General features: G+C 53.3%; 1 long non-coding RNA gene across 1 annotated transcript; it reads right to left on the bottom strand.

Annotated features, from left to right (window-relative positions):
* Nucleotides 1-922: 922 nt before the first annotated feature.
* Nucleotides 923-24,914, bottom strand: LOC137454188 (uncharacterized). The gene is made up of 3 exons (XR_010990554.1): nucleotides 24,869-24,914; nucleotides 13,594-13,670; nucleotides 923-943 (listed from the first exon to the last, which is right to left on the bottom strand). It is a non-coding gene; the product is annotated as an uncharacterized lncRNA (long non-coding RNA).
* Between the last annotated feature and the right edge of the window lie 1,643 nt (nucleotides 24,915-26,557).

Genomic DNA, 26,557 nt, shown 5'->3' with positions numbered 1-26,557 from the left:
CTCGAGATCCTCACAGCAAAAGGGCAGATACAAGGTGTATCACAGGATCCCAGGATGATAGGGGTTGGAAGGGACCCAAGGACATCATCAAGTCCAACCCCCCTGCCAGAGCAGGACCATAGAATCCAGCACAGGTCACACAGGAACACATCCAGACAGGGATGGAAAGGCTCCACAGAAGGAGACTCCACAACCTCTCTGGGCAGCCTGCTCCAGGGCTCTGGGACCCTCACAGTGAAGAGGTTCCTCCTTGTGTTGAGGTGGAACCTCCTGTGCTGCAGCTTACATCCATTGCCCCTTGTCCTATCCCAGGGCACAAGTGAGCAGAGTCTGTCCCTGTCCCTTCCTTCCTGACCCCCAGCCCTCAGCTATTGATACACATTGATCAGATCCCTCTCAGCCTTCTCCTCTCCAGACTGAACAGCCCCAGGGCTCTCAGCCTCTCCTCCCCAGGCAGTGCTGCAGTCCCTTCAGCATCCTCATAGCCCTCCCTTGGTCTCCCTCTAGCAGATCCCTGTCCCTCCTGAACTGGGGAGCCCAAGATTAGATGATTACAGCCCAGGCAAAGGGACTGGAAGCTACTCGTGGTATCTGACCCCCACCATCTCTCCCCTTCTCAGCTCATCCAAGCTGCACATCTCCTACCCACACAGGAACTCTGTGACAAGTGGGCTCCATGGGGCTTTCAGACACCTGGAGGGACAAAACCATCTGCATTCTGCATTTGAGTCCTGCCTGGTCCCAAACACACCTTACCTTCAATTTCTCAGCACTGTACAAGAAGGAAGGAAACATTTACCTTATTGTTACCTGACTGGAGAAAAAAGCCACATCAGTCATCAGCTTTGTGTCCTGTGTTCCAGCAAAGTCTGAAGCCTAAGGCATCCAATCACCCAGGCATGCCAGGGCTGCCACTGGGGGGGTTGTCTTTCATTCTCTCTACCTATCATTAAGGAGAAGAAAATGAAAATGAAGGGATACTCTAATACTCTGTAGGTAGAAGGAAAAAGAAAAGAAACAGAATTACAGAGTGCTAGGGGCTGGGAGGCACCTCCAAAGCTCAGCCAGTCCAACCCCCTGCCAGAGCAGGAGCACCTAGAGCAGATCACACAGCAACACATCCAGGCAGGGCTTGAATAGCTCCAGAGAGGGAGACTCCACAACCCCCCTGGGCAGCCTGCTCCAGGGCTCTGGCACCCTCACAGGGAAAACATTTCCCTCCTGTTTCCATGGCACTTCCTCTGCCTCAGCTTCCACCACTGCCCCTTGTGCTGGCATTGGGCATCCCCCAGCAGAGCCTGGCTCCAGCCTCTGGGCACTCACCCTGCACAGCTTCATCAGCAACAATGAGGACACCTCTCAGGCTCCTCCTCTCCAAGCTCCAGAGCCCTCAGCTCCCTCAGGCTCTCCTCATGGGGAAGATCTTCCACTCCCTTCAGCATTTCTGTAGCCAGCATTCCTCTGATGCAGCAGGAGGAGCAGGCAGCCATTCTCAGCAGAGCTGGGATTAAACCAGCTCCTTTCCAGAGGTCTGTGTCCATCTGAGTTGCCAGCAGAGCAGGGATGTGTCACCAGAACAGTGGTGTAAAGCGCAGCATCCCCCACTCAGCACTGAAGGCTGTGCTGGTGGCTACTGGTAGCTCACATTTAGGCACAAGTTTGTGATCAGCACAGCTCAGCAAGATCTCTGTCTCACTCGCCTCCCATTTTGGCTGATGTTCCTGACAGTTCCAAAGCAGTCAGAGCCACAGGCAGAGCCTGGCTGGTAGCCAGCTCTATTTCCAAGGGATATCTGTGCTGCTTGAGCGCTGTCTCCCAGAGGGCACTCCCAGCAGGGCCTTCTCAGCACTGAACACCACTCTGCCATCATTTGGGGGTCAATAGCTCATTGTCCCCCAAAGCATAAAGCAAAGCCACATGTGCACTGTCAGGAGGGGAGAACATGACAGAATTCCTTGCTAATACCATCCTGGTTCCAGCCACCCTCATGGCTACTTTCTAGTACATGCAGGTTATTCGTTAAACAGGAATCAGCTTTTATAGGCTCAGGATCACAGAATGACAGATCAGAGGATGTTAGGGCTTGGAAGGGACCTCTGGAGATTGAGTCCAACCCCCCTGCCAGAGCAGGACCACGGAATCCAGCACAGGTCACACAGGAACACATCCAGACAGGGCTGCAAAGGCTCCACAGAAGGAGACTCCACAACCTCTCTGGGTAGCTTGCTTCAGGGCTCTGGGAGCCTCACATTGGAGAAGTTCCTCCTCGTGTTGAGGTGGAACCTCCTGTGCTGGAGTTTATAGTCATTGCCCCTTGTCCTATCCCAGGGCACAAGTGAGCAGAGCCTGTCCCTGTCCCTTCCTTCCTGACACCCAGCCCTCAGCTACTGATAGACATTGATCAGATCCCTCTCAGTCTTCTCCTCTCCAGACTGAACAGCCCCAGGGCTCTCAGCCTCTCCTCCCCAGGCAGTGCTGCAGTCCCTTCAGCATCCTTGTAGCCCTCCCTCCAGCAGATCCAGTATCTGAAGGGGGCCTACAGGAAGGCTGGGGAAGGACTTCTCAGGATCTCAGGTAGTGATAGGACTAGGGGGAATGGAATGAAGCTGGAGGTGGGGAGATTCAGGCTGGATGTGAGGAGGAGGTTCTTCACCATGAGAGTGGTGAAACCCTGGAATGGGTTGTCCAGGGAGGTGGTCGAGGCCCTGTCCCTGGGGGTGTTTAAGAGCAGGCTGGATGAGGCTCTGGCCAGGCTGATGTAGTGTGGGGTGTCCCTGCCCATGGCAGGGGGGTTGGAACTAGATGATCCTTGTGGTCCCTTCCAACCCTGAATGAAACTATGAAACTATGAAACTATGAGATCCCTGTCCCTCCTGACCTGGGGAGCCCAGAGCTGGATGCAATATTCCAGGTGAGGTCTCAGCAGGGCAGAGTAGAGGGGCAGGAGAACCTCCCTGACTCTGCTGGACACACTCCTCTTAATGCTCCCCAGGACCCCATTGGCCTTCCAGGTTGGACTGGATGATCTTGGAGGTCTCTTCCTACCTGGTTGATTCTGTGCTTCTTGTCCCCCCAGGGCACATTGCTGTCCCATGCAGAACTTGCTGTCCACCAGCACTCCCAGGTCCTTCTCCACAGGGCTGCTCTCCAGCAGATCACCTCCTGGATTGATAGCAAGTGCTGGGGCACCTGCAGCAGAGAAGCAAGGCTTCCTTTTCTCATTTATCAGTGTGAAAATGCAAAGCATTACATCTGGAACCTGCATGTACAGCAGTTACAGAATCACAGAATGGTCAGGGCTGGAAGGGACCTCAAGGATCAGCCAGTCCCAACCCCCCTGCCATGGGCAGGGACACCTCACACTACAGCAGGTTGCTCACAACCACCTCCAGCCTGGCTGCAAACACCTCCAGGGATGAGGCTTCCACCCCCTCCCTGGGAGTTATGATGAAGTCCTTCTCAAGTTCAACTAAGCTCACAAGCAGATGCAGCACAGCCAAGCTAACTTTACTAAATTAACTTCTGTCCTTAATTAATAGCACACAGAACAACTGCAGCTGACAAATCATCCAGAGCCAGGACCAGCGAGTGAAGCCTGACACCATGTCTCTGCTTCACACCATTAAGCTTTTGTCACAGCTTGGGGGGTTAAGAGGCAGAACATCAGTCTCAGCTTTAAAGCAGGAGAGATGCCTCATCCCTCCCATTGTTTCAGCTTAGCCTTTCTAGTTGATTGCAGATTACCCTTCTGATGCAGGGAGCTTACTGCCAGTTTCATTTGCTCTTGTTTACATTTTCCTATCGATCCCCCTCCCCCCCCATCTGCAATTTAGAGCCTGCTCAATGGCACTAATGTTAATGGCATATATTAGGCTTCTGTTCCACAGCACTGCATCGTTTGTAAAAACATGAAGTGCCCATTTTGCAGATGCTCTGACAGGCTCAGACTCTTCTCCCTGCCTCTGCTCTGCAGTCAAACAGAGCCCTGACCAAAAGGGACATCAAGAGACCAAAACCACCTGAATTCGTCCCATGCAAGGTCTTCTCTCACCCTCTCACTGCCCTGGCAGGGGAGGCTTGTCTGCAGTGCTGCTGATGCAGCCAAACAGTGTCCAAAGGGCTAAATCAATATGGAAGAAGAGCAGATGTTGCCCAGGATTGGTCCCTACCTCATCACTGGGGAACTTTCTGGTGGCAGGATGTCACTGAAGATCACATAGGGGATCATAGAGTCACAGAAATGTCAGGGTTGGAAGGGACCTCAAGGATCAACCAGCTCCAACCCCCCTGCCATGGGCAGGGACACCTCACACTGCAGCAGGTTGCTCACACAGAATCATAGAATAGAATCACAGACTCAACCAGGTTGGAAAAGACCTCAGAGATCATCCAGTCCAACCTATCACCCAACATCATCTGACAACTAAACCATGGCTCCAAGTGTCACGTCCAGTCCCCTCTTGAACCCCTCCAGGGATGGGGACTCCACCACCTCCCTGGGCAGCACATCCCAATGGCCAATCTCTCTTTCTGGGAAGAACTTTCTCCTCACCTCCAGCCTAGACCTGCCCTGGCACAGCTTGAGACTGTGTCCTCTTGTTCTGCTGCTGGGTGCCTGGGAGAAGAGACCAACCCTCACTCACAGCCACATCGAACCTGGCCTTCAAAACCTCCAGGCATGAGGCTTCCACCACCTCCCTGGGCAACCTCTGCCAGTCTCTCACCACCCTCATGGGGAACAACTTCTTCCTAGCATCCAATCTGAATCTACACACTTCTAGTTTGGCTCCATTCCCCCCAGCCCCATCACTCCCCGACACCCTATCATGAAAGGGACAAGACCTGGGCAGCACAGGGGTCCTCACAGCTTCAAGCAGAGCCAGGTGGGGAGGACTGTGGCGATTTCAAGACTCAGGAGATGCAGGTCCTTCCTAGCCAACCTGAGCTGAGCCTGGGAAAACACAGAGCTGGCACTGCCACTGGGCTTTAAACACCAGAGTGAGGCCTTTTGCCTGGCAGCCACAAAGCTTCCTGAGAACCTGTAGAAGTCATTTCAGAACAGATACTCAGTTCAGGGAATTTGTTTAAAGCCCCAGGTGAGGCCAACAGAAAGGATCTGCCCAGTGCTTGCTGCAGACAATAAGAAGGACAAGTGTTGATACCAGCAATAATGGGAGAGCTGTTGCTGTTCTTCCTGGTGAGCAGCAAGACTGAGTCTGCTCACAGTGAGACAATACTCAGAGCCTGTTCCAAGGCAAAGTGCTCTTCTCCTGAAATTCTTGCTTTCTCCAACAGGAGAGGTCACAAATGTTGGTCAAGCTTTGTGTTCCTTCACAGGAATCTGAGTTTCCACAACCTCTCTGGGCAGCCTGCTCCAGGGCTCCAACACCCTCACACCAAAGAAGTTTCTCCTCATGCTGAGCTGAAACCTTCTCTGGTCAAGTTTGTCTCCATTGCTCCTTGGCTTATTGCTGTGCACCACCCACAAGAGCTTGGCCCCCTCCACTTGACCCCCAGCCCTCAGCTATTGAGAGACATTGATCAGATCCCTCTCAGCCTTCTCTTCTCCAGACTCAACAGCCCCAGGGCTCTCAGTCTCTCTTCCCAGGGGAGAGGCTCAAGTCCCCTAAGCATCCTCCTGGCTCTCCCTTGGTCTCTCTCCAGCAGGTCTCTGTCTCTCTTGAACTGGGGAGCCCAGAACTGGACCCAGGATTGCAGGAGTGGTCTGAGCAGGGCAGAGCAGAGGGGGAGCAGAACCTCCCTTGCCCTGCTGGCCACACTTTTCTTGCTGCACCCCAGGATCCCATTGGCTCTCTTGGCCACCAGGCCACATTTGATTCTTCATAATACAACAGCTGGAAAAAAAAAAGTATTTATGGCCTCATATTATCCCAAAGCTCCAGCTGTTCTTTTTCCTTGTAAAACCAGCAAAGGCAAAGAGAGGAAAGTGACACAGTGTGGTGCACTTACTACAGCAAGATGCAAACACTTGATTTTGTCCTACTGGTGAAGCTATTTTCGGCTTTAATTATATGAGTTGTCCTTGCTCATTAGCCATACACTACTGAAGTGCAACAAAAATAAGTGATTCATTGCTGACACATGGCATTTCATGAGCAGTCATTAATTAGCAAAGTAGCACTTGGATATAGATTGGTGAAGAGCATCAGTAAATGGAGCTTTAATCAGAGCCTCCCTTAACCCTCCCGAGGTGTGCAGAGGCTGAGCTCCTGTGGAATCACAGAGTCAAAGCACTGGCAGGGTTGGAAGGGATCTCAAGGATCAGCCAGTCCCAAGCCCCCTGCCATGGGCAGGGACACCTCACACTACAGCAAGTTGCTCACAGCCACATCCAGCCTGGCTGCAAACACCTCCAGGCAGGAGGCTTCCACCACCTCCCTGGGCAACCTCTGCCAGTCTCTCACCACCCCCATGGGGAACAACTTCTTCCTCACATCCAATCTGAATCAACTCACTTCTAGTTTTTTCCCATTCCCCCCAGTCCTATCACTCCCTGACACCCTCAAAAGTCCCTCCCCAGCTTTCTTGGAGCCCCCTTCAGATACTGGAAGGCCACAATTAGGTCTCCTCAGAGCCTTCTCCTCTCCAGACTGCACAACCCCAACTCCCTCAGTCTGTCCTCAGAGCAGAGCAGCTCCAGCCCTCTGCTCCTCCTCATGGCCCTTCTCTGGACACCTTCCAGCACCTCCAGATCCTTCCTGGAAGAGAGGCTCCAGAACTGGCCCCAGAGCTCCAGCTGTGGTCTCAGCAGAGCAGATTAGAGGGGGAGAATCACCCCCCTCACCTGCTGGCTATGCTTCTCTTCACAGTATCAGTAAGGTTGGAAGAGACCCCAAGGATCATGGAGTCCAACCTGTCAGCACATACCTCATGACTAGACAATGGCACCAAATGCCACATCCAATCCCCTCTTGAACACCTCCAGGGATGGAGACTCCACCACCTCCCTGGGCAGCACATTCCAATGACCAATGACTCGCTCAGTGAAGAACTTTCTCCTCACCTCCAGCCTAAACTTCCCCTGGTGCAGCTTGAGACTGTGTCCTCTTGTTCTGGTGCTGGTTGCCTGGGAGAAGAGACCAACCCCCACCTAGCTACAACCACCTTTCAGGTAGATGTAGAGAGCAATGAGGAAGCGCACAAACACACACACAGAGGTGTAAATATTGAATTCAATGCCCAAGAGCAAGCAGAAGGCTTCATAATCTACCACCCTTTGTGCTCTGCAAGGTATAAAGCACTGCTGGTTACGGTTTTGTTTTCAAAGGAGATCAAACCATGATAACCAGGGGGTTAAGGAAAGGGCTTTCCATGCCACAGCACAGAACCTTTCCTGCTAACACAAAAGGCTTCAGCTTGCTAAACTCCACTGCTGTGAGAATCGATGCAATTAATGATTTGTCAGTTCTGCCACAAGGCTAAGGGCAAACCTGGCTTTGTTTTTCCAGTCCCACGAAATGGGGGGGGGGGGGGGGGGGGGGGGAGGGATCAAGCTTTTACAACAGGAGAGCTTTGTGGTCCCTTCCTAGTTGGAGGGACCTCGACAGGCTGGGCAGATGGGCAGAGTCCAAGGGCAGGAGATTGAACACATCCAAGTGCCAGGTGCTGCACATTGGCCACAACAAACCCATGCAGTGCTACAGGCTGGGGTCAGAGTGGCTGAGAGCAGCCAGGCAGAGAGGGACCTGGGGGTGCTGGTTGATAGTAGGCTGAACATGAGCCTGCAGTGTGCCCAGGCAGCCAGGAGGGCCAATGGCATCCTGGCCTGCATCAGGATCAGTGTGGCCAGCAGGAGCAGGGAGGTCATTCTGCCCCTGGACACTGCACTGGTTAGGCCACACCTCGAGTCCTGTGTCCGGATCTGGGCCCCTCAGTTTAGGAAGGAGGTTGACTTGCTGGAACACATCCAGAGAAGGGCAACAAAGTTGGTGAGGGGTTTGGAACACAGCCCTGTGAGGAGAGACTGAGGGAGCTGGGGTTGCTTAGCCTGGAGAAGAGGAGACTCAGGGGAGACCTTCTTGCTCTCTACAACTCCCTGAAGGGAGGTTGTAGACAGGCAGAGGTTGGTCTCTTCTCCCAGGCAAGCAGCACCAGAACAAGATAGGTTGGACACAATGATCTCAAAGGTCTCTTCCAACCTGGTCTGGTCTATTCTACTCTGCTCTACTCTGCTCTAAAGGAGGCATTCATCCATGTGGACAGGTTTCAAACCTGGGTATTGCCCTGAGCTTGAAAGCACTCCCCATGAAGGGGGGTTAGGGCACCCTGTAAGGTGGTGGTGGTGGTTTCTGTGCGTTGCTGTGGTGCAGGTACCCTTCTTAAGAGTTGCATTTGCCAGGCAGATGTGAAACTGGTGCTGGGCTGAGCAGAGGCTGCTTGTGCATTCAGGATCTCTTTGCAGCTGCCTGAAGCTATTAAACCAGAAGAGCACCAAAAAAATCAAATTCTCTGCTGAAAGTCACTGTTATTTTTCTCAGCTGGAACATCAATTTAACATTTTAGGGCTTTCTGTTTAAAGTGAGGCTGTGAAAAGAAATTTCCACTGGTAGGTGACCAGGAGCAATTTATTCATCCTGTGGTAGCTGTGCTAAGCTTGATCCCAGATAAAGAGTTGGTAGAGAGCAGATGCAGCTGACCCCCTTCCTGGAATGGTCCTACACTGTCTGTGGGAACATAACTGAATCATAGAGTCACAGAGTTTTCAGGGTTGGAAGGGACCTCAAGGATCAGTCAGTTCCAACCCCCCTGCCATGGGCAGGGACACCTCACACTACAGCAGGTTGCTCACAGCCACATCCAGCCTGGCTGCAAACACCTCCAGGCATGAGGCTTCCACCACCTCCCTGGGCAACCTGTGCCGGTCTCTCACCACCCTCATGGGGAACAACTTCTTCCTAACATCCAATCTGAATCTCCCCACTTCTAGTTTTGCTCCATCCCCCCAGTCTTACCCCTCTCTGGTTTGGGGTTTGGGTTTTTTTTTCCCTCCAACATGGTGATCAAGCCTGTGACAACCTGGGGAGTGCTACCATTGAAGTTCCACAGGAAATGGAAAGCAAACTGTACTTTGATATAGCCTGAGACACATTTAAGGCATCAACAACAAGACATCATTAATCTCTCTGCTGAAATGGACCAGGAGAACTAGCAGGTCACTAATTAACTAGAAAATCTAATGAGGAATACAGACTTTAGTAGACAACAGAACAGGTAAGTTCTACATTAGCACTAAAATTGTAGCTACCATCCAACCTGGCTTTGAACATATCCAGGCCTGGAGCCTCCACAGCTTCTCTGGGCAACCTGTTCCAGTGCTTCACCACCCTCCTGTGGAAGAGTTTCTTCCTAATGTCTAAGCTAAACCAAGCTTCTTCCAGCCTGAAGCCACTACCTCTTGTCCTATTGCTCTGTGCCTGTGTAGAAAGTCGCTCTCCATCTCTCCTGGGGGCCCTTAAAATGCTGGAAAGACTCTGCAAGATCTCCCTGCAGCCTTCTATTTCCCAGGCTGATTAACCCCAATTCTCTCAGCTTGTCTCTCTAAGAGGGATGCTCCAGCACCCAGATCATCTTTGTGGCCCTTCAGTAGACCTGCTCTAACAGTTTCATGTCCTTCTTGTGTTGTGGGGTCCAGAGCTGGATGATCTTTCAGGTCCCTTCCAACCCAAACTGGGCTCTAATTCTATACTCTCAGTTTAAACCTCTCTGCTCCCCAAGAAGGACACAGAGCAGGCTCTACAAATGAGTAGGAAACACAGTATCACAGTATCACAGTATCACTTAGGTTGGAAAGGACCTCGAGGATCATCGAGTCCAACCTATCAACACAGACCCCATGACTAGACCATGGCACCAAGTGCCACGTCCAATCTCCTCTTGAACGCCTCCAGGGTCGATGACTCAACCACCTCCCTGGGCAGCACATTCCAATGACAGATGACTCTCTCAGTGAAGAACTTCCTCCTCACCTCGAGTCTAAACTTCCCCTGGTGCAGCCTGAGACTGTGTCCTCTTGTTCTGGTGCTGGTTGCCTGGGAGAAGAGGCCAACCCCTTCCTGGCTACAACCACCTTTCAGGTAGTTGTAGAGGGCAATGAGGTCACACCACACACTGAGGAAATTCTTCTGCACACACATTACAAAGTCTGTCAGTTTCTGAATCCACCATTTAGACACATCCTGAGGATAGCTCTAAGAACACTGAAACCACTCAGACAATCTTCAGACGTTCTAGAGGTGGCAACTGACTGACTTGCTTGTATGGGCATCCAACCCATGCTGATAAATGATATTGGTGCTTTGATTTCACACAATCACAGAGACATTCAGCTTGGAAAAGAGCCTCAGGCTCACCAAGGCCAACCCAGAACCCTGCTCTACAAGGCTCACCCCTAAACCACAGCCCCAAGCACCACAGCCAAACCACCTGCAAACACAGCCAGCCTTGGGGACTCCACCACCTCCCTGCCCAGCACATTCCAATGCCTGACCACTCTTGCCCTGAAAAAAAGCTTTCCTAATGTCCAGTCTGAACCTCCCCAGGGGCAGCTTGAGGCCATTCCCTCTTCTTCTGTCACTAATGACCTGGGAGCAGAGACCAGCAGCAACCTCTCCACAACCTCCTTGCAGGGAGCTGTAGAGAGCCAGGAGGTCTCCCCTCAGCCTCCTCCTCTCCAAATTCAACAGCCCCAGCTCCCTCAGTTGTTCCTTATCAGATTTATTCTCCAAACTCACCTGTTCCTGTGACACAAGAACCAGAAGGCTGCTTCAACATAGAGATTTTCATAAGTACATTGGATAATCCTCTCATAAACTCATCTTCAAACACATGCGCACACTAAGCTCCAGCCATGCTCATAGTCTGCCCTTATGCTGGCAAGAGCATGGCAGTCTCATCTGTCATGTTTTACCAGAGAGGTTCAGTGTAGATTCTGTTCCTGTTGCATCACATGAGACCTCAGGGATCAGGAACTCCATCTGAGCTTCAGCTCTCTGTGAGTACTGACCAGAACACTCCACACTGAGATCTGAAGACCAGAGTCACAGAATCACAGAATCAACCAGGTTGGAAGAGAGCTCCAAGATCATCAAGGCTCCAAGGATCTGAAGGGGTCTCCAAGAAAGCTGGGGAGGGACTTTTGAGGGAGTCAGGGAGTGATAGGACTGGGGGGAATGGAGGAAAACTAGAAGTGGGTAGATTGAGGTTGGATATTAGGAAGAAGTTGTTCCCCATGAGGGTGGTGAGAGCCTGGCACAGGTTGCCCAGGGAGGTGGTGGAAGCCTCATGCCTGGAGGTGTTTGCAGCCAGGCTGGATGTGGCTGTGAGCAACCTGCTGCAGTGTGAGGTGTCCCTGGCCATGGCAGGGGGTTTGGAGCTGGCTGATCCTTGAGGTCCCTTCCAACCCTGCCAACTCTGTGCTTCTAAGTCCAATGGATCACCCAACCCTAACTAATCAAGCAGACCATGGCACCACTTCAGTCCTTCAGTGTATTGTTAACATAAACAAGAACCAGAGAGTGAGCAGCTGTGAGTCTGGCTGTGGTTTCAGCTAGCAGGGCACCATCCCCTGCTCCAGCAGCCATGATGCATTTTAATGAGACCACATTAGAAGGGTGACCTTCAGGTTAAGTGGGATATGCAGAGTTTGTCAGCTTGGTTTGGTGGGCTTTTTTACTTCTTTTATGGTACAATTCATGCTCTTCAATTTCAATCCATCTGTGTCTAATCAAATACTCTAAAGCTCTAAAACTCTTCATCCCATCATTTTCCTTTCTTGACTGCACAGGGTGACAGAGCATTGCTGCACTAAAGGTCAGTGGTGTGATGGTTTAACTGAGCTGCAGCAAGCAGTACTTGGCTAATGCTGGGAGCTGCCTCTCGCAACAGCCCTGAGTGCGCTTCAGAGTTTGTGGTTTCTGTCCTTGGGCAGCCTTAATTCTCAAATAAGGCAGTGTGCATTGCTTGTCTACAGCAATTAGACCCCAGATGAGGTCCTAGGTGACTCAGCTCTCTATCCACAGCCCTACCAAAAATCATAGGATCATAGAATCCACCAGGTTGGAAAAGACCTCAGAGATCAGCAAGTCCAACCTATGACCTAATACCTAACACCTCCTGACAACTAAACCATGGCTCCAAGTGCCACATCCAAGCCTTTCTTGGACACCTCCAGGGATGGCGACTCCACCACCTCCCTGGGCAGCACATTCCAATGGCCAATTATTCTTTCTGGGAAGAACTTTCTCCTCACCTCCAGCCTAAACCTCCCCTGGCACAGCTTGAGACTGTGTCCTCTTGTTCTGCTGCTGGTTGCCTGGGAGAAGAGACCAACCCCCACCTGGCTACAACCTCCCTTCAGGTAGTTGGAGAGAGCAAGAAGGTCTCCCCTGAGTCTCCTCTTCTCCAGGCTAAGCAACCCCAGCTCCCTCAGCCTCTCCTCATAGGGCTGTGCTCCCGACCCCTCCCCAGCTTTGTTGCCCTTCTCTGGATACCTTCCAGCATCTCAACATCTTTCCTGAACTGAGGAGCCCAGAACTGGACACAGGACTCAAGGTGTGGCCTAACCAGTGCTGAGCACAGGGCACAATGACTTCCCTGTTCCTGCTGGCCACACTGTTCCTGATGCAGGTCAGGATGCCATTGGCCCTCTTGGCTGCCTGGGCACACTGTAGGCTCATGTTCAGCCTACCATCAACCAGTACCCCCAGGTCCCTCTCTGCCTGGCTGCTCTCAGCCACTCTGACCCCAGCCTGTAGCACTGCCTGGGGTTGTTGTGACCAAGTGCAGCACCTGGCACTTGGATGTGTTCAATCTCCTGCCCTTGGACTCTGCCCATCTGCCCAGCCTGGCAAGGTCTCTCTGCAGAGCTCTCCTACCCTCTACAGATCAACTCCTACCCCAGCTTGGTGTCATCTGCAAAGGCAGCAGTGCACAGAGGGGCTGCTTCTGCCAAAGCCAAAGGAAATCAAAAGCTGCCCATATGGAAACAGGGCACTTGGATAAGTGCAGGAGCCACAACAGCCACACTCCTGAGGTTAGACAATAATGAACACAAACACAGATACTATGCTTGTAAGGGCCACAAATGGCTTTAAAAGACAAATCTGAGAATTGTGAGGGTTGGGAGGGACCTCAAGGATCATCCAGTTCCAGCCCCCCCTGCCATAATTCCTTCATAAAACTCCTTTGAACTTCAACCCTTCAAACCCTTTCAAAGTTATCACACATGAAACAGCAGGGTCAAGCTTGAACAGAGAAGGTTTCACTTCAGCATGAGGAGAAACTTCTTTGCAGTGAAGGTGACAGAGCCCTGGAGCAGGCTGCCCAGAGAGGTTGTGGAGTCTCCTTCTCTGGAGCCTTTCCAACCCCACCTGGATGCATTCCTGTGTGGACTCCCCTGGGTGCTGCTGCTCTGGCAGGGGCTTGGACTGGAGGAGCTCTGGGGGTCTCTTCCAACGTCTAATGTTCTGTGATTCTGGCTCAGTTTAGGCAAAGTCACAAAGTCTTTGTGCTCCTCACCAAGGTGCCTGCCACCACCTAACAGAGGAGGGAGTGTTGTACTAGCTCTGTACTCACCGTGTCTCAACCGTGCTGAACTCTGAAGCTGCTCAGCCCAAGCTCAAACCAGGAGTCACAGCAGGAGGAGCAGCAGACTGAAAACGTGAAACAGGACAAAATTACAACCAGGGCAAAAAATTGTGCCAAGAGTTGTGCTTCTGATCTGTTCCTCATCCCTGTGTCTGAGCAGAGGGTGGTGAATTTCCCAGGGAAAAGCCTAGCTGCTATGGAATCAAATCAGAATAAACCCCAAAGAAAGGAAATATGAGGCTGGAGCTGATAGATTGCAGATAACTCTATTTTATCTCCCTCATGCAAAGCTGCATCCCCTGAACACAGACAACTCACAGACAGCTGATGCAGATTACATGGGTGCCTCCGGGGTGTATGTATTGTTGCTCTTCCCTGGTTTGGTTGTTTATATCCTTATTTTCATCTGTGATATAGGAACTAATGTTCTGAGAAGCCAGATTTGCCACTGAGGGTCTATATATTTGCTGGCCAGCTCCTCAGAAGCCAGCATCCATTCCCCCAGTCTCATATTTAAGAGTGATTGAGTGTGTGTTGTTATTCATTGGTCCATTTTGGTGGGGAGTTTTTTTGGTGGGGGGGATTTTTTGTTGCTTGTTTGCCTATTTTTATGAGAGTGTTTTGTTCAAAGATAAAAGAAAGGCAAAAAAGAAAGGGCAAAGCAAAAGGCTCCCACAGACTTTCAGCAGTAAATCAGCTGCTACCATTGCCATACACACAGCAGAGCTGCAAATATCCTCTCCCTGTCCCTCCTGGATTTCAGGGTTTATCTTCCTAGAACATCTGCACATTCTGAATTCAAGACATGCCATGACCTTTATTTCCTTAGTCTGCTGTGACCCCTGGGATGGAACCAATACTCCTTTTATTCTTGTTTTTGACATGGAAGCAAATTCAGATGTTAATGGAGCTGGACGCAGCAACTGGGTGACTTACATAAGTGAATTGAGAACACAGAGCTCTCACTCAGGGGAGTTTGAGGAGTTTGCAAAAGAAAACCAATATGAACAAAAATCACAGAACCACAGAAACATTCAGCCTGAACAAGAGCCTCAGGATCACCAAGGCCAACCCAGAACCCTGCTCTGCAAGGCTCACCCCTAAACCACAGCCCCAAGCACCACAGACAAACCACCTGCAAACACAGCCAGCCTTGGGGACTCCACCACCTCCCTGCCCAGCACATTCCAAGCCCTCACCACTCTTGCCTGAAAAAAAGCTTTCCTAATGTCCAGTCTGAACCTCCCCAGGGGCAGCTTGAGGCCATTGCCTCTTCTTCTGTCACTAATGACCTGGGAGCAGAGACCAGCACCAACCTCTCCACAACCTCCTCGCAGGGAGCTGTGGAGAGCCAGGAGGTCTCCCCTCAGCCTCCTCTCTTTCACACTAACCATCCCCAGCTCCTTCAGTTGCTCTTCATCAGATTTCTTCTCCAGGCCCTTCCCAGCTTCCTTGCCCTCCTCTGCCCTGGCTCCACCACCTCCACATCTCTCTTGTCCTGAGGTGCCCAAAACTGGACACAGCACTGGAGGTGTGGCCTGCCCAGAGCTGAGTGCCAGGGGACAATCCCCTCCCTGCTCCTGCTGGACACAGCATTGCTGATCCCAAACAGGATGCCTTTGGCTCTCTTGGCCCCCTGGGCACACTGCTGGCTCCTCTTCAGATGCTTGTCCATCAGCACCCCCAGGTCCCTTTTCTACCAGCAGCTTTCCAGCCACACTGCCCCAAGCCTGGAGCCTTGCTTGGGGTTGTTGTGCTCCAAGGGCAGGACCTGGCACTTGGCCTTGCTGAAGCTCCTCCTGGTAACGTTGGCCATGGATCCAACCTGCCCAAGTCCTCTGCAGAGCCTCCCTGCCCTGGTGCAGATCAACACTGCCACCCAACTTGGTGTCATTTGTGAACTTGCCGCTGACACACTGCATCTACTACTAAAACCAGAGCTGCACTCAAGCAAATGAGTGTCATTAACAGATTGGAGCCCAGGTTTAGGAAAGGTCCAGATTCACCAGGCATGAGTCTATCTATCTGGAAGCTCTCACTACTGCCACACAAAAAATAACCCCAACAAACCCCACACCCTGACAGCTGCTCCTGCTAATCACTACAAAATTTTCTGGCTAATCCCTAACCATTTCCAAACAGATGCTGCAGTCCCTGCATTAAGTCACTCTGAATTCAACAAGTGGGGATGTAATAAAATGGGATCAGGTGGGGATTTTACAGCATCAGTTATAAAGTACGATGTCAAAATGCTCTTTTCCAGTGATCAGAGGGGAGGAAAATACAATAGTGGCTAGCTGAGCCCTGGGGGTAGAATAGACAACACATTGCAGCCAGCTGCCCCACAGGTGGGAACAATGAAGGGCATCAAAGGTAAAGGAGAGGCAGAAGGAAAATAAATAAATAAATAAAATTTGGAGGCTATAGAGACCACTCCTGCAATCCTGGCTCCACTTCTGGGCTCCCCAGCTCAAGAGAGACAGAGACCTGCTGGAGAGAGGCCAAGGGAGAGCCAGGAGGATGCTTAGGGGACTTGAGCATCTCCCCTGGGAAGAGAGACTGAGAGCCCTGGGGCTGTTGAGTCTGGAGAGGAGAAGGCTGAGAGGGATCTGATCAATGTCTCTCAAGAGCTGAGGGCTGGGGGTCAAGTGGAGGGGGCCAAGCTCTTGTAGGTGGTGCACAGCAATAAGCCAAGGAGCAATGGAGACAAACTTGACCAGAGAAGGTTTCACTTCAGCATGAGGAGAAACTTCTTTGGTGTGAGGGTGTTGGAGCCCTGGAGCAGGCTGCCCAGAGAGGTTGTGGAGTCTCCTTCTCTGGAGCCTTTCCAACCCCACCTGGATGCATTCCTGTGTGGCCTACCCTGGGTGATGCTGCTCTAGCAGGGGGTTGGACTGGATGTTCTCTGGAGGTCCCTTCCAGCCTCTAACATTCTGTGACAAATGTCACAATCCAGAAAGCTCTTCATTAATGTTTTGGGGGTTTTAATTATCCAGTTTCTTCTGCCAAAGTTTGTGGACAAAATGAATGAAAACAATTTACAAAACCTCTATCAAAACATTTCAGCTCCTCAAAATTGCTTTTCCAGGCCAAAAATATGTCCATACCATGGCATTAAAGGCATAATGAAAGACACTACCAGCAACAGTGGGAAATGGATTCATCTGGCAAATTGCAAAGTGAGAACTGAGAGCATTCCCCTAGCTTTTACTGATGACACTTCAGGCTTTGTAATACTTACAATCATAGAATTGTCAGGGTTGGAAGGGACCTCAAGGCTCAGCCAGCTTCAACCCCCCTGCCATGGGCAGGGACACCTCACACTACAGCACGTTGCTCACAGCCACAGCCAGCCTGGCTGCAAACACCTCCAGGGATGAGGCTTCCACGACCTCCCTGGGCAACCTGTGCCAGTCTCTCACCACCCTCATGGGGAACAACTTCTCCTTAATATCCAATCTTAATCTTTCTAGTTTTGCTCCATTCCCCCCAGTCCTATCACTCCCTGACTCCCTCAAAAGTCCCTCCCCGGCTTTCTTGTAGGCTCTCTTCAGATACTGGGTACTCCTCCAGGAGAAAAGCAAGGCGAGGCGCGGCAAGGCAAAGAGAGGCGAGGCGAGGCGAGGCGAGGCAAGGCGAGGCAAGGCAAAGCGAGGCGAGGTGAGGTGAGGTGAGGCAAAAAGAGGCAAGGCAAAGCAAGGCGAGGCAAGGCGAGGCGAGGCAAGGCTAAGCAAGGCTAAGCAAGGCAAGACAAAGCAAGGCAAGACAAAGCAAGGCAAGACAAAGCAAGGCAAGACAAAGCAAGGCAAGACAAAGCAAGGCAAGGCAAAGCAAGGCTAAGCGAGGCTAAGCGAGGCAAAGCAAGGCAAAGCGAGGCAAGGCTAGGCAAGGCGAGGCGAGGTGAGGCAAGGCGAGGCGGGGCGAGGCGAGGCGGGGCGAGGCGAGGCGGGGCGAGGCGAGGCAAAGCGAGGCGAGGCGAAGCGATGCAAGGTGAGGCAAGGCGAGGCAAGGCAAGGCGAGGCAAGGCGAGGCAAGGCGAGGCGAGGCAAGGTGAGGCGAGGCGAGGCAAGGCGAGGCGAGGCAAAGCGAGGCAAAGCGGGGCGAGGCGAGGCAAAGCGGGGCGAGGCGAGGCAAAGCGGGGCGAGGCGAGGCAAGACAAGGCAAAGCGAGGCGAGGCGAGGCAAGGCAAAGCGAGGCGAGGCAAAGCGAGGCAAGGCAAGGCAAGGCGAGGCGAGGCGAGGCGAGGCGAGGCGAGGCGAGGTGAGGCGAGGCGAGGCAAGGTGAGGCGAGGCGAGGCGAGGCAAGGCGAGGCGAGGCGAGGTGAGGCGAGGCGAGGCGAGGCGAGGCGAGGCGAGGCGAGGCGAGGCAAAGCGAGGCAAAGCGAGGCGAGGCAAAGCGAGGCGAGGCGAGGCAAAGGAAGAGAGGCGAGGCAAAGGAAGCGAGGCGAGGCGAGGCAAAGGGGGCGAGGTGAGGCAAAGGGGGCAAGGCGAGGCAAAGGGGGGCGAGGCGAGGCAAAGGGGGGCGAGGTGAGGCAAAGGGGGCGAGGTGAGGCAAAGGGGGGCGAGGTGAGGCAAAGCGGGGCGAGGTGAGGCAAAGCGAGGTGAGGCGAGGCGATGCAAGGCGAGGCAAAGCAAGGCAAATCGAGGCAAGGCAAGGCGAGGCGAGGCGGGGCAAGGCAAGGCGAGGTGAGGCGAGGCGATGCAAGGCGAGGCAAAGCGGGGCAAGGCGGGGCGAGGCAAGGCGAGGCAAGGCGAGGCAAGGCGAGGCAAGGCGAGGCAAGGCGGGGTGAGGTGAGGCAAGACAAGGCAAAGCGAGGCGAGGCGAGGCGAGGCAAAGCGGGGCGAGGCAAGGCAAAGCGAGGTGAGGCGAGGCGAGGCAAAGCGGGGTGAGGCGAGGCAAAGCGGGGTGAGGCAAGGCAAAGTGGGGCGAGGCGAGGCAAGACAAGGCAAAGCGAGGCGAGGCGAGGCGAGGCAAAGCGGGGCAAGGCAAGGCAAAGCGAGGTGAGGCGAGGCGAGGCAAAGCGGGGCGAGGTGAGGCAAAGCGGGGCGAGGCGAGGCAAGACAAGGCAAAGCGAGGCGAGGCAAAGCGGGGCGAGGCGAGGCAAAGCGGGGTGAGGCAAGGCAAAGTGGGGCGAGGCAAGGCAAGACAAGGCAAAGCGAGGCGAGGCGAGGCGAGGCAAAGCGGGGCAAGGCAAGGCAAAGCGAGGTGAGGCGAGGCGAGGCAAAGCGGGGCGAGGCGAGGCAAAGCGGGGCGAGGCGAGGCAAGACAAGGCAAAGCGAGGCGAGGCGAGGCAAGGCAAAGCGAGGCGAGGCAAAGCGAGGCGAGGCAAATCGAGGCAAGGCAAGGCGAGGCAAGGCGAGGCGAGGCGAGGCGAGGCAAGGCGAGGCGAGGTGAGGCGAGGCGAGGCAAGGTGAGGCGAGGCGAGGCGAGGCAAGGCGAGGCGAGGCAAGGTGAGGCGAGGCGAGGCGAGGCAAGGCGAGGCAAAGCGAGGCAAAGCGAGGCGAGGCAAAGCGAGGCGAGGCGAGGCAAAGGAAGAGAGGCGAGGCAAAGGAAGCGAGGCGAGGCGAGGCAAAGCGGGGCGAGGCGAGGCAAAGGGGGCGAGGTGAGGCAAAGGGGGCAAGGCGAGGCAAAGGGGGGCGAGGCGAGGCAAAGGGGGGCGAGGTGAGGCAAAGGGGGCGAGGTGAGGCAAAGGGGGGCGAGGTGAGGCAAAGCGGGGCGAGGTGAGGCAAAGCGAGGTGAGGCGAGGCGATGCAAGGCGAGGCAAAGCGGGGCAAGGCAAGGCAAATCGAGGCAAGGCAAGGCGAGGCGAGGCGGGGCAAGGCAAGGCGAGGTGAGGCGAGGCGATGCAAGGCGAGGCAAAGCGGGGCAAGGCGGGGCGAGGCAAGGCGAGGCAAGGCGAGGCAAGGCGAGGCAAGGCGGGGTGAGGTGAGGCAAGACAAGGCAAAGCGAGGCGAGGCGAGGCGAGGCAAAGCGGGGCGAGGCAAGGCAAAGCGAGGTGAGGCGAGGCGAGGCAAAGCGGGGTGAGGCAAGGCAAAGTGGGGCGAGGCGAGGCAAGACAAGGCAAAGCGAGGCGAGGCGAGGCGAGGCAAAGCGGGGCAAGGCAAGGCAAAGCGAGGTGAGGCGAGGCGAGGCAAAGCGGGGCGAGGTGAGGCAAAGCGGGGCGAGGCGAGGCAAGACAAGGCAAAGCGAGGCGAGGCGAGGCAAAGTGAGGCAAAGCGGGGCGAGGCGAGGCAAAGCGGGGCGAGGCGAGGCAAAGCGGGGCGAGGCGAGGCAAAGCGGGGCGAGGCGAGGCAAGACAAGGCAAAGCGAGGCGAGGCGAGGCAAGGCGAGGCAAAGAGAGGCGAGGCAAAGTGAGGCGAGGCGAGGCAAAGATAGGCGAGGCAAAGTGAGGCGAGGCGAGGCGAGGCAAGGCGAGGCAAGGCGAGGCGAGGTGAGGCAAAGTGGGGCGAGGCGAGGCAAGACAAGGCAAAGCAGTTGAAGTTAACCAATGGCTTCCCCCTCAGTGCTGTGGAATCTATTAAATGGGTTTGTGCCTGTGTGCTGTCTAGCAACAGGCATTTGGCACAGTGGAAGGTGGCAACCCCTTTTGTAAAAGAATGGGTAGAGTTCAAGCCCAAAAGGGACTCAGACTCTCCGTCCTCCCTCGGTGCTGCCTTTCAAGGGGAAAGCATAGTGGCATGTTTCTGTGGCACAAAATGCTCCTGGGTAGGGTGCTTGCATCAGCAGAGGACAGAGATGCTGATGAGGAGCAGCAGAGCCAGAGGCAAGTCTGCACTGGCAGAGCAGCTCCCCAGGCTGGAGAGGTGCTCTCTGTCATGGAACCAGAGGCCCAGGGGAGCTGGGCAGCTGGTGCTGGGTGCTGGCAAGGCTCCCTTGGGGGTAGCCTGGTTTCTTTTAGCCTTTCCCTGGGGGCCTGCTGCCAGCCACCAGCAGAGACAGTGTGTTTTGGCACTCCTGTAACGTGCCGGCTCCATACATAAGGCAGACACTGCACTTTCTGCCTCTGAATCCACAGCCAGAGGGTACAGCAAAAGCAGCAGAGACTTGGTAGACATCAGATCTGAGCTTATCTCTCTTGAATCCATTGCATTTCAGAGGCCTTGTGCTGATCAAAATGCTCTTTAATTCTTGACAAACTATCTACATCTATTTCTTCTCCCCCCCTGCCACTGCATCTTAAGGGGGAATCATTCTAGGATATTAAACGCCGTGGATGGCAGCTAGGGATGTGCTTCTTACCACCAACAGAAGGAAATGAGAGGCACATATATTAATTCCCAATTCCCTTCAGAGAAAGAGCTCCAGCCCCAGTCTCCTCCACACACACTATCACTTCAAGGCTTGCCTTCATTAAAGGCCATTCCCACTGCAAACAAGGAGGTTTGTATTTGCTCAGCATTGAGAACAACACATTGGGGCTTTGGTTTAATTGAACTTTTCTGCCCTCTTCTAACTTAAATAAAATCCAGCAAGCAAACAGCAAGCAGAAACCAATCATCCTTCTGCCACAGTTTTAATCTTTCAACCACCTTTTTTCCCTTCCCAACCTGCCATGTTATTAACCACTGCACAAAGCCATGCAGGACAAACCCACTGCATCACCAGAGATGCACAGCTCAAGCACAGGCTCCTGAAGGGAAACATTTTTAAACCCCACCTCACTGTAAAGCATCTGCAGTGGGGCTACCTTCTCCCCACCTGGGGCTCAACAAACCTCATCCAGCAAGGAATTACTCTGTGCCTGGCAGCAGGACTGGCAGAAGTGTCTCTCTGTCATGGTGGCTGAGACTGGGCACAGCACTCACAGAGTCACAGGTCACATCAGGTCAGAAGGGACCCTTCAGAGGTCATCCTGTCCAGCCCCCCTGCAGTCAGCAGGGATCCCTCCAACTAGACCAGGCTGCCCAGGGCTACATCAAGTCTGATCTTGAATGTCTCCAGGGATGGGGCCTCAACCACATCTTTGGGCAACTTGTTCCAGTGTTCCACCACCCTCACAGTGCAGAACTTCCTCCTGATGTCCAACCTAAGTCTCCCCTGCTCCACTTTCAAACCATTGCCTCTCATCCTAGCACCACAAGCCCTTGTAAAAATCCCTCCCCAACTCTCCTGTGTAGCACCCTTCAGATACTGAAACGCTGCTCTAAGGTCTCCCTGGAGCCTTCTCTTCTCCAGGCTGAACAACTCCAACTCTCTCAGCCTGTCCCCATAGCAGAGGTGCTCCAACTCTCTGATCATCTTTGTGACTTCACCCAGGTCCACACCTCTTGGGTTTAGACTCCTGCAGACCACAGGCAGGCAGTTTCTGTGCCTGAATTCATCCAGGGAAAGCACACTTTGGGATGGTTTAGGGGTTTCTTTATGGAAGTCTTCTACTACCCCTTCGTATGAAATCCATAGGAACTGCCTCAGTGTTAGTCAGACTGTTAAGAGCTGAGTGCTCTTCCTCCATGATTACAGAGTGGACCTGGTTCTGAGAGCTTTCCTGCTTCCATGCAGGCTGGATGCTAAATGAAACTAGAGAGCCTACCTGAAGGGTCAGCAAAGAAGCAATGGGAGCACTTAGATTGTAGGAAATCTTGAGAGGGGCTTCAGGATTGTTTGAACATTGAATCACTGAACTGTCAGGCTTGGAAGACACCTCAAGGATCAGCCAGTTCCAACCCCCCTGCCATGGCCAGGGACGCCTCACACTACAGCAGGTTGCTCACAGCCACATCCAGCCTGGCTGCAAACACCTCCAGGGATGAGGCTTCCACCACCTCCCTGAGCAACCTGTGCCAGTCTCTCACCACCCTCGTGGGGAACAACTTCTTCCTCACATCCAATCTCAGTCTACCCACTTCTAGTTTTGCTCCATCCCCCTCAGTCCTATCACTCCCTGACACCCTCAAAAGTCCCTCCCCAGCTTTCTTGGAGCCCCCTGCAGATCCTGCAAGGCCACAATTAGGTCTCCTCAGAGCCTTCTCCTCTCCAGACTGAACAGCCCCAGCTCCCTCAGTCTGTCCTCAGAGCAGAGCAGCTCCAGCCCTCTGCTCATCCTTGTGGCCCTTCTCTGGACACCTTCCAGCACCTCCAGATCCTTCCTGGAAGAGAGGCTCCAGAACTGGACACAGAGCTCCAGCTGTGGTCTCAGCAGAGTGGAGCAGTGGGGGAGAATCACCTCCCTGGCCCTGCTGGCTCTGCTATGTCTCCCTCTGCAACCCAACTTCTGCCAGTCAGTGCATCTCAAGCTTTTGGCTAATCCAAGACAGCCCTCTGAGATCAGTCATACTGACTGCTGGAACTCCTGCCCCAGGCTGGAGATGCTGGAATCTGTGTGGTCTCTGTGCTGGAGCCAGGCTGCTGGTGGAGCCTCCCAGAGTCCCAGTGGGTGGCAGGCGCCAGCAGCTGCTTGAGGAAATTGGCAAGGCTGCCTGCCTGCGCTGGAGGTGGCAGCAAAAGTGACAAGAACATCAGTCTCACTCAGCTGAAATGCCCTGTCCTGGGAGCCTGTCATTTGGCAACGAATTTCCAGCTCAGAAAAAATGCTTCAGCACCAAGTAACATTGAGATCAAAGCTGGAGAGGGAGGGGGAAGAAGGTTAGTTCCCATTAGGGGAGCTTCTCTCTCAGGCCAACTCTTCTCCAGGCTGACAACTAACTCCCTAGTACCTGTGCTTTGACAATGTGCCCTCAGCCAGGCCCACAGCTGGCCACACTGCCTTTCAGTTCCACCTCACTTCTCCCCTCCAAGCACCCTAGAGTTTTCCAACATGCCACCAAATCAGCCCTGGCTCTTCCAAATCAGTTTGGACACAGTGCACTTCCATTAAACAAGGTCACAGAATCACAGAAACATTCAAGTTGGAAAAGAGCCTCAGGCTCACCAAGGCCAACCCAGAACCCTGCTCTGCAAGGCTCACCCCTAAACCACGGCCCCAAGCACCACAGCCAAACCACCTGCAAACACAGCCAGGGTTAAAGGTGCCCAGTAATGCATTTCAAACCTTGCTCACTGAACACTGCACTGTGTAAAACTGTTTGGGAGGAGTAGCAGAGCTCTACCTGGGGACTGTATCCTGCAGAGGAAATAAGTGGAAGGTGGCTAAGCACTTTTGCACTGCATAATCAGTTTGTACTCTTAGCATCCCGAGACAGTGGCATGTGTACAAAGGGTGCTCCAGGTGGGATCATTACTCCTTACCAGGTGGGATCATTACTCCTCACCAGCAGCAGCTGCTGCAGCATCTTTCTGACATCAGTTTCCAGCAAGAGGCCCAGAGGAAAGAACAGCAGTGGACTGCAAAAGTGCTGTGAGCAAAAAGCCACTCCCTTCTCCCCACAGTCTGACCTCCACCGGCAAGAGCTCCCTCCCCAGGCCCTGAAGGTGCAGCTAATAAACCTCAAGCCTCTGTTCTGCCAGTGAAAGTGCTCTCCTGGGAATGGGCACCAGGGTCTGGGGTTTCCTGTAACTCTAAGGAACATCCCCAAATTTTGCAGGAAAATATCACTGGGGAAAACACAGCAAAAGAAGGATGGACAGGAGGGTGAGGTGCTGCTAGGATCCCTGGAGCTCCTCTCTTCCCCACACATCCTGCCCTGCAGCCTCACAGAGCTCCCTGTTACTCCCCTTCTGCTCCCTCCCTGTTTCAGTACCAGCTTTCAGCCTCCTCCTTCTGGGGCTTCTTTCCTGTGCCCTCCCTGGGAAGATCTCTTTTGCTATGGGACTCCCTTGCGCTGGGCTCCTCTGAGAGCAGAAGGAGGCTCTCACCATGAGCAATGGGTGGAAAGGAGCAGTGGTGGAAGCTGAGGCAGAGGAAATTTCACATAAATATGAGGAAAAAATTTTTCCCTTTGAGGGTGCCAGAGCCCTGGAGCAGGCTGCCCAGGGGGGTTGTGGAGTCCTCCCTCTCTGGAGCTATTCAAGCCCTGCCTGGATGTGTTCCTGTGTGATCTGCTCTAGGTGCTCCTGCTCTGGCAGGGGGTTGGACTGGATGAGCTTTGGAGGTCCCTAACATTCTGTGATCCTGTGATGTGCATCCTGAGCCTGCAGGAAAAACCCCCAGATGCTGTAGCACAGCCTGAGACTTCCAAGCAGAAGTCCTTTCTGTCTCAGAGCTGAAGTAAAGCTTTGGAGGCTTTTTGTGGCGGCTTCACTAACTGGAAAGCACAGAATGGGTAGGAGCTTGGTGCAAGTCTTTCACCAACATGCAGCTAAGAAAACCTCTGAAAAAGTCCCAACCCAACCAACCAAATCCAGGTCCATGTTGTCATTTACTTACATGTGAACACTACTCCCACTTCCTGGCATTTGAAGCACATCAGTCTTTGTTAGAGAGACTTCCCATCTTCCACATCACTACCTTTAATTCTTCAGGGTTCTAAGTGCTAGTGAGGACAGGGTTTCAAGCTGTTATGAAACAGGAAAACAGATGCCTGTTACATAAACTTCTATGAATGCAGTGGAACTAAAAGCTGTGCCATGATGTTCATACTACTGAAAATACACATCTATATGTGTGCATATACATGGGGTGGGGGTGGGGAGGGGGGCTACAGAGATACAGCAAGTGTGTGTGTGTGTGTGTGTGTGTGTGTGTGTGAAAAACCAGCCCACTGCTATCAGCTGCAAAACTCTGCATCCAAAATGGTACATAACCACGTCTCAGATGCATTGCCAGCAGATCCAGAGAGGTGATTCTGCCACTTTGGTCTGCTGAGACCTCACCTGGAGTGCAGTGTGCAGCTCTGGAAGCCTCAACACAGGAAGGACATGGACCTGGTGGAGCAGGTCCAGATGAGTGCACTGAAAGTGATCAAGGGTTTGAAGTAGGTCTGCTATGAGGACAGGCTGAGGGAGCTGGGGGTGTTCAGCCTGGAGAAGAGGAGGCTCCAGGGAGACCTAATAGCAGCCTGCCAGTACCTGAAGGGGCTACAAGAAGGATGGAGAGATACTGTTTGCAAAGGCCTGCAGGGACAGGAGCAGGGGCAATGGCTTCAACCTAGAGCAGAGCAGATTTAGATTGGATGTTAGGATCAAGCTCTTCACTCTGAGGTTGGTGGAACGCTGGAACAGGTTGCCCAGGGAGGTGGTTGAGGTTCCATCCCTGGAGATAGTCAAGGTGAGGCTAAACAAGGCCCTGAGAAGCCTGATCTAGTTGGGGATGTCCCTGCTGACTGCAGGGAGGTTGGACTGGATGAGCTTTACAGGTCCCTTCCAGCCTGGACCATTCCATGATTCTATATGAGGAAAAGATTTACAGGTGTTCTAGCTGACATAAGAGAAGACTACCAGCAGGATTTGGCATCCAAATTCCACATGGGACCTCAAAAGTCTTAACTTTGAACACTTTTGCCTATGCAACCAGCTGCAGTGGTTATCTACAGCTGCAAGTTGCTGTCAAATTATTGTTTATTAGCTACAAGCAATTTCCTGTGCACATTGATGTGAACCTCTGCTCAGGAACACATTTTGCCAGGGAGCACACCTGTGGCTGCAAATGCACACATCCCATCACACAATCACAGAGACATTCAGGGTGGGAAAGAGCCTCAGCATCACCAAGGCCAACCCAGAACCCTGCTCTGCAAGGCTCACCCCTAAACCACAGCCCCAAGCACCACAGCCAAACCACCTGCAAACACAGCCAGCCTTGGGGACTCCACCACCTCCCTGGGCAGCACATTCCAAGCCCTCACCAGTCTTGCCTGAAAAGAAGGTTTCCTGATGTCCAGTCTGAACCTCCCCAGTGGCAGCTTGAGGCCATTCCCTCTTCTTCTGTCACTAATGACCTGGGAGCAGAGACCAGCACCAACCTCTCCACCACCTCCTTGCAGGGAGCTGTAGAGAGCCAGGAGGCCTCCCCTCAGCCTCCTCTGTTTCCATCCTGACAACTCAGTCCTTATCTTGCAACCTGTTATTTGCTCCCTAAACAAATAAACACAAAAAAATAATTAAAAAGCTTTTTTCC

This window comes from Melanerpes formicivorus, unplaced genomic scaffold (assembly GCF_026170545.1).
Source record: "Melanerpes formicivorus ecotype bairdi unplaced genomic scaffold, bMelFor1.0.p_v2 SCAF_3, whole genome shotgun sequence".
Classification (NCBI taxonomy): domain Eukaryota; kingdom Metazoa; phylum Chordata; class Aves; order Piciformes; family Picidae; genus Melanerpes; species Melanerpes formicivorus.
Note: the sequence above shows the minus strand (reverse complement) of the source record. Positions and strands in the feature narration are given on the sequence as shown.